The following is a 6,489-nucleotide window of genomic DNA, read 5'->3' on the forward strand; positions in this document are numbered from 1 at the left end:
TGCCCCAGAAGGTCTTGGAGGGTAGGACCAGAGGCGCCGGGGAAGGAAAGATTCGTGGGTTCCGAGTCTGTGGAGGAAATCACTCTGGGGCTCTCTCCGGGAGGAGGTACTGGGTTGCGGTGGGGACGGACGCTCCTGGCCCGGCGAAACCCCGAAAACTGCCCTGTCTTAGCGGGCAGCCTGGAGGTTTTGTTCACTCACTTCACAGATACTCTCCCCAGCTTGTCAAGCCAAGGATGCTCCTGAACTTGAAGGGGTTGAAGGGATGAAGGGTCCTCTAGACAACTTTTGGGATGGTTGACTCCTCCTCTGTAACCTCCATGGAGGGCAGACTCTTGACTGTGGCTCGCACACCCCCACTAATGGAAAGCTCACTCCCTCAGGGGACAGTCCTCAAGCAGCTCTAAGTGCTAGACAGCTCTTAATTGCCCAGAAACTTTCCTCCCTTTGTTGGTCATGGCCTCACTCTGTGCTGGACGTAATGGCTTTTTGCTTCTAGAACATATCTAAGGCCTTGCACTTGCAGTCCCCCCTGCCGGGAAACCCTTACACCCTATGTCCTGTGCTTTGCGCCCCACCCTGTTCAACGCCCCACACCAGTTCCTTCTCCACAGGACTGCCCCTCTGGACCCTGCAGGACTCAGGTCAGATGTCCACACTTCCAAAGTCCACGCACACCCACTGGTCACTCATTATCACAATGCTCTGTTTTAGTTTCTTTAGCAATTTGATCATCTTGGGAAACTCTCTTGTCTCAGTGTTTACATGCTGATCGCCTCTCCCACCCTCCTCTGCCTTGAGGACCACTGTGAGCCCAGAGCCTGACCCAGAGGAGGGATTCAGTGGGCAACAGTGGAAGCAAGGAGGGAGGCGGAGGGGAAGGGGGGAGAAACGGAAGGGATGCAGACTGGCAGAGGTGGGCAGCGTAAAGTCTGAGTTCTTTCAGCAGCCTGACCCTGAAATACAAACTGACCAGCCACTCAAAGGCACTCAGTCACTGCCCGCTGAATATACAGACAAAGGAGTCCTTGTCTTGAGACTAAGCCTAGGAGCAATAGGACCTTCCCTCTCCCCACTCTGGACCCTCCCTGAGCACTTCAACTCCATGATGCAAGAGGTTTGTTGTTGTTGTTGTTGTTGTTGGGGGTAAGCACCTGAGTATAGGGCCATCACCACACACGGTGGCACACACTTGTAACCCAAGCACTCGAGATGCTGAGGCAGGAGATGGCCATGAGTTTCAAGGCCAGCCTGAACGACATAATGAGACCCTGGAGAAGGAGAGAGGGGAGAAGGAAAGAAGGGAGGGAAAGAGGGGGTCATCATACCCAAACCCCTGAGGCAGCTGATTCTCTGGCCCCGCTGCCTAGATGCAGGTAGGATTAGAGACCAACATTGATTTCCGCTTTGTGTTTGTTAAATTGTATCCACAGTAGTGCCCCTTATTCCTCCGGGGATACCTTTGAAGGGAACTTGAATCTCTTCACTTAAAAGAAGCATTTTACTGCTTCTCTTTGGCATATCCAAATTGCTAGCGTTGTGACTTTGGTACTTTGAGGCCGTTATTAAGTAAAATAAGAGTCACTGGAACACAAGCACTATGCTACCAAAACAATAGATCACATAAACAGCAGAGCTACCATACTAAGTGACTAACAGGCAGGTGGCATATACAGTGTGGATACATTGGGCAAAGGAATAAGTCATATCCCAGGAGGACAAAACTGGAAGAGGTTTCATTAGGCTGCTCAGAATAGCACACAATTGTTTATTTCTGAAAATTTTCCTGTAGTATTCTCAGACCGTGTATTCCTGTGAGTAACCAAAACTGTGGAAAGCAAAACCTCAGATAGGGTAGAGGGTACTGCACTAGACTCTGACCTGGAATCCAGCTTCCAAGGCATTTTGGATCCCAATTCCACCATCTTCCCTGCAGGGATAATGCCCCAGTTCCTAACATCAGCACTATCACCAGCATGCAATCCTTATGATTCCCAAGGTACCAATAAACATGTTGAGCAGGGCTCAGCTAACAGTAACCCACTCAATCTCCCTAGCTGTGCCATCCCCCAGCTCACATTCCCATGTGTCACCTGGAAGAGATAGGAAGAAAAACAACTATCTCCTGCTACACACACACACACACACACACACACACATGTGCACACACACACACACAAACACACACACAATTTCTAGTTTAGAACATTAAAATTGAAAAGCAAATGAGCCTCCCCTGACAAAATAGGTTTTCAGTGAACCACTCTATGCTCACAACCACCCACCTTTTCCAAACCAACACTTTACTAACAGGCTCTGAAACTCAACCAGGACTGATGCTGGTAATGGTTTATAGATGGCGCCTTCTCCCTCTCTGTAGAGGCAGAAATTATCTTCCCTGTCTCCCACCCTTGGTACATGCTTGGTTCTCTGAGAGCCAGTGTGAATAGTGGTTGCAAACACTGCCACTTCTCGCTGTCACTTACCTCTGTGTCTGTTTCATCATCTGAAAAATAGGGGAAACAATGGTACCTACATCATAGTATTATTATGAAGATTAAACCAATTTATCCCCCAAAGCATTTACAATGTGACATAACAGGCACTAAAAAAGTTACTGCTCCATCATAAAAATTAGTAGTTGCTAAGCTATGGCAGACTGAGTCCTCCTCAAGTCCCCTGGGATGCAAACTTCCAAAGGATGAAATGTAAAGTTATTTCTATCCTAGTTCCATCCTGCTTTATGACTGCTTTCCTACTCCAAGAACTCAGTTTGGCTCCAAGACTATAAAAGTCACTCTTGTTCTCTGGCTCAAAAAAACACAGCATCTCCGTTAGCCTCTGACCACCTGTGTGGACAAAAGGTCTCACCCTTCCCCTGTTGCCTTGCTACTACTGGAGTAGTTTTGGAGCACCCACCTCAATCTGCAGGCGTGTCTCCTACCAGCTTGCCTGAAAGTTCAGAGCCAGCATTAGGTTAATGTATCGTTCATTTGGCGGCTACTTAATGAGTTCCTTCCTTGGGCCAAAATCTGTGCTAGGGCACAGGAACAAGATGGACAAGTCCCTGCCCTGGGTAGTTTACAATCCATCAGGGAACACAGATAATGAATAAATAGACCAGAAAGAGAATCACCAGCAGTGGTAAGAGCTTTGAAGGAAAAGGAAGAAAGCAAGACAAGCTGCCTTGAGTCAGGTGGCAACTGGCATGAAGCAGGGCTTTGCAGGTGGCCTGCACTAAATCAGATAGTGGCAAAATAAACAACTGAATAAATGGGCCAGGGATTTAGCTCAGTGGTTCCGCTTCCTGCCTCATAAACGCAAGGTCCTGAGTTCGATCCCTGGTAGAAAAAAAGAAAGAGGGTGGGGGAGAGAGGGAAAGAAAGAGCCCAGGGATTTAAATCAGTGGTGCTGCTGCCTGCCAAGAGGAGAGAGAGAGAGAGAGAAAGGAAGGGAGGGAGGGAGGAAGGGACAGAGGGAAGGAAGGAAGGAAGAGGACAGGGATTTAGCTCAGTGGTACCGCAGCCTGCCTTGCAAGCACAAGGTCCTGAGTTCGATCCCCGGTACCAAATAAATAAATTAAATTAAAGATAGTGCCCCCTTTACCTTCTCACCTCACCCACTCCCAGAGCAGCCACACAGCCTTTTCTCTTTCCCTGCAAGCAGTCACTTGGAATTTCATTTTTTGCCTACTTTCCCATGCTCGGGCCTCAAGTTCATGGGTTTTTTTTTTTTTTTTCTGTCGTTTTTCTACATTATTTGAAATCTACTCTGTGGAGTCTGGGGCATCGCAGTAAATACCAAGAATCTCCAGGTGACCTGAGTCACTTCTCCCTGGCTTTTTGTCCCTTGCACATCTTCATTCAATTGATTCTTCTTCATTGATCGGAACCAGGTGCGAGGTAGCTGTCACCTTACTGCTCCATATACCTTCCGAAAATGTCAATAAGAGAGAGCAGATATGTTGTGCTCAGCTGTAAAGGATTCCTGGCCGATGCCAGGAGAGGTGAGATGTCCCTTCACTGCTAAGTCTTTTTCTTGGGGCAGTTTGGGGAGCAGCAGTAAAAGTGTGTGCCTCCAAGTCAATCCCTCTCCTTCTTCTTTGAGACAACCACTCTCGCAAAGGAAGACTTTTTCATTCTCTGCTGTGATGGTTCTGCCAATTCAGAAGGTGCTATGGGACCTGGGGACATAGCTCAGGGGTTAAGAACTTGCCTAGCATGTGTGAGGCTCTGGGTTCAATCCCCAGCACCACCAAAAAAAAAAAAGCTAGAAGTTTCTATAAAGAGGTTTTGATGATGAGTGTTAGGGTTTATATGTAGATGTCCCCCCAAAGCCTCATGCACTCATGGATATCGTTTTGGGCAGTGACTACATCATGGGGGCGTGATACTCATCAATGGGTTAGTCCACTGCTGCGTTTATAGCTAAATGTGATTTCAGAGATGAAGTCTGCTTGGAAGAAGTGGGTCACTGAGGGCCTGGCCTGATCTATCCTTTCCCCACTTCTCCCTTAATATTTCCCCTCTCCTTTTCTCTCCCTTTCTCCATCACCCTCTCTTTCTCTCCCTGTCTGCTTCCTGCTGCCACGCCATGAGCTTCTTCTCCTCTGCCATGCCCCTTCGCCATGCTGCCCTGCCAACTATGGACTAAGACCTCTACAAACTGTGAGCCAAAATAAATCTTAGCTCCTTTAACTGATGGGTGTCTCAGCTACAAGGAAAGTAACGAAGACAGACAGAATTAGAGCAGTCAGACCACAGTCAGGTCTGGTAGGGACCTTGGGAAGGGGGGATGGCAATAGCAGATTACCCAGGATGCCTCTGTCAAGACCATTAATGCCGGTCACACCTGTCCACAGTGGTGTGGGAAGAGAAGGCAGGGGTCTGGGAGCCAGAACCTAAATCTCTTGCCTCCTCGATCTCCCAGCCCCTCACCTAGACTCAGGATCTGAGTTGGATTCTCTGGCGTGGAGGAGGAGACAAAGAAAGAAAGTACATTGGCTCCACCCAAGTCCTACTGACAGCTGTCCAACAATTTGACTAACCATCCTCCCTCTTGAAGAGGAACTGGCTACCTGAGTAAAGTGATGAACATTCTGCAATCCCAAATACTCAGGAGGCTGAGGCAGGAAGATTGCAAGGTCAAGGACAGTTTGGGCAACTTAGGGAGACCTTGTCTCAAAATAAAACAGGACTGGAGGGGTGGGGTGGGACTCAGTGGCAGAGTGTTCCTGCCCCGAGGTTCAATCCCCAGTACTGAAAAGAAATCTCTTCAGGCACCATTCACTGAAGAGTCATGATCTCCCAATGGAAGGCAGGGAACACATGTTCATACCTGCTTTACAGAGGAGAAAGCAGAGGCAGTGAGCTGCCTCCACCCACTCAGTGCACTCCAGGCTGAACAAATGCACAGGCTGATGAAATCTTTCCGGGACCAGGGAGCCTTTCTCCATCACGATACCAAACTTTCTCACTGTGGGTGCACAAACCAGTGTGGGCTGGCTGTGTAAGCACCCGCTGGAGGGGAGGGGGTCCAACCCAGGCCAAAGAGTGGGGGCAGTGCAGACAGTCTCTTTACCTGGAGGGGGACTCAAGGTCCACGCGGCTGAGGATGCGGTGCTGCTGTGGGCTATAGAGCCACTGAAAGGCTGTGAGCGTCCTCTCCTCAATTCGGAACCGCCCTTCCTGCACGTACCTGTGGGAAGGAGAGGAGGAAGTGAGGACAGAGTGGGGCTGTGTGGAGTTCCTATGGGACCCACCTGCTGGAGATCAATAGCCAAGGGACACCTGTTTCCAAATATCCCCACCCACTGCTTGGTTAGTAGATGGCCACATTAAAATGCCCTGGACAGGAGGCAGCCACAGGGAGCACATTTCAACTCAACAGACAGAAAAGTGATTTAAAAGTTAGTTGTCTGAAGTTGAAAGGAGTTACTCAGAAGGAGTGAGTTCCCTGTCAGTGGGCGCATGTAAGCAGAGGGCAGGCAGGGGCTTCAAGCACCAGACAAGAGTTAATTCTGCAAGCCCCCTTACAGGGCTAAGCCACTGGACTCCTTGATCTCACAGCAGACGTGCTGCCCTGGAGTGGGGCTCTGGAGCAAGCAGGATGAGGTCGTCCAGAAGCTCAAGGCTCTTTACAGGGTCTCAGCTGCCCTAGAGAAGGATCAGGGTAGCTGGGCTGGGCAACATGAACACAAAGGGAGGTGGTTGAGCTGGCCTTGGTGGCACACACCTGTGATCCCGGTGCCTGGGAGGCAGAGAGGCAGGGGGATCACAGTGAACTCAAGGCCAGTCTGGACTGCATACAGTAGTGAGTTCAAGACCAGCCCGGACTATCTAGTGAGACTCTGTCTCAAAAACAAAAGCAAAGGGAAAGTCTGATAAAACCATGAATCCATTCATTAATTCAACATTTATCAAGTACCCGTGATAATGTGCAAAAAAGAGTCTCTGCCCTCATGGAGCTTGCAGTCCTGTGGACAGAGAA

At 49.3% G+C, this 6,489-nt stretch overlaps 1 protein-coding gene across 1 annotated transcript in view; it reads right to left on the reverse strand.

Annotated features, from left to right (window-relative positions):
- Rap1gap2 (RAP1 GTPase activating protein 2) overlaps nt 1-5,675 on the reverse strand; it is a 231,921-nt gene extending 226,246 nt beyond the window's left edge. The window contains exon 1 of the mRNA XM_033762850.1: nt 5,581-5,675. The gene's annotated coding sequence lies outside the window, so the exon portion shown is untranslated. The remainder of the gene's footprint in view (nt 1-5,580) is intronic.
- Nucleotides 5,676-6,489: the final 814 nt, after the last annotated feature.

Source organism: Fukomys damarensis, unplaced genomic scaffold, assembly GCF_012274545.1.
Source record: "Fukomys damarensis isolate Sample0158 unplaced genomic scaffold, DMR_v1.0_HiC HiC_scaffold_13, whole genome shotgun sequence".
NCBI classification, from domain to species: domain Eukaryota; kingdom Metazoa; phylum Chordata; class Mammalia; order Rodentia; family Bathyergidae; genus Fukomys; species Fukomys damarensis.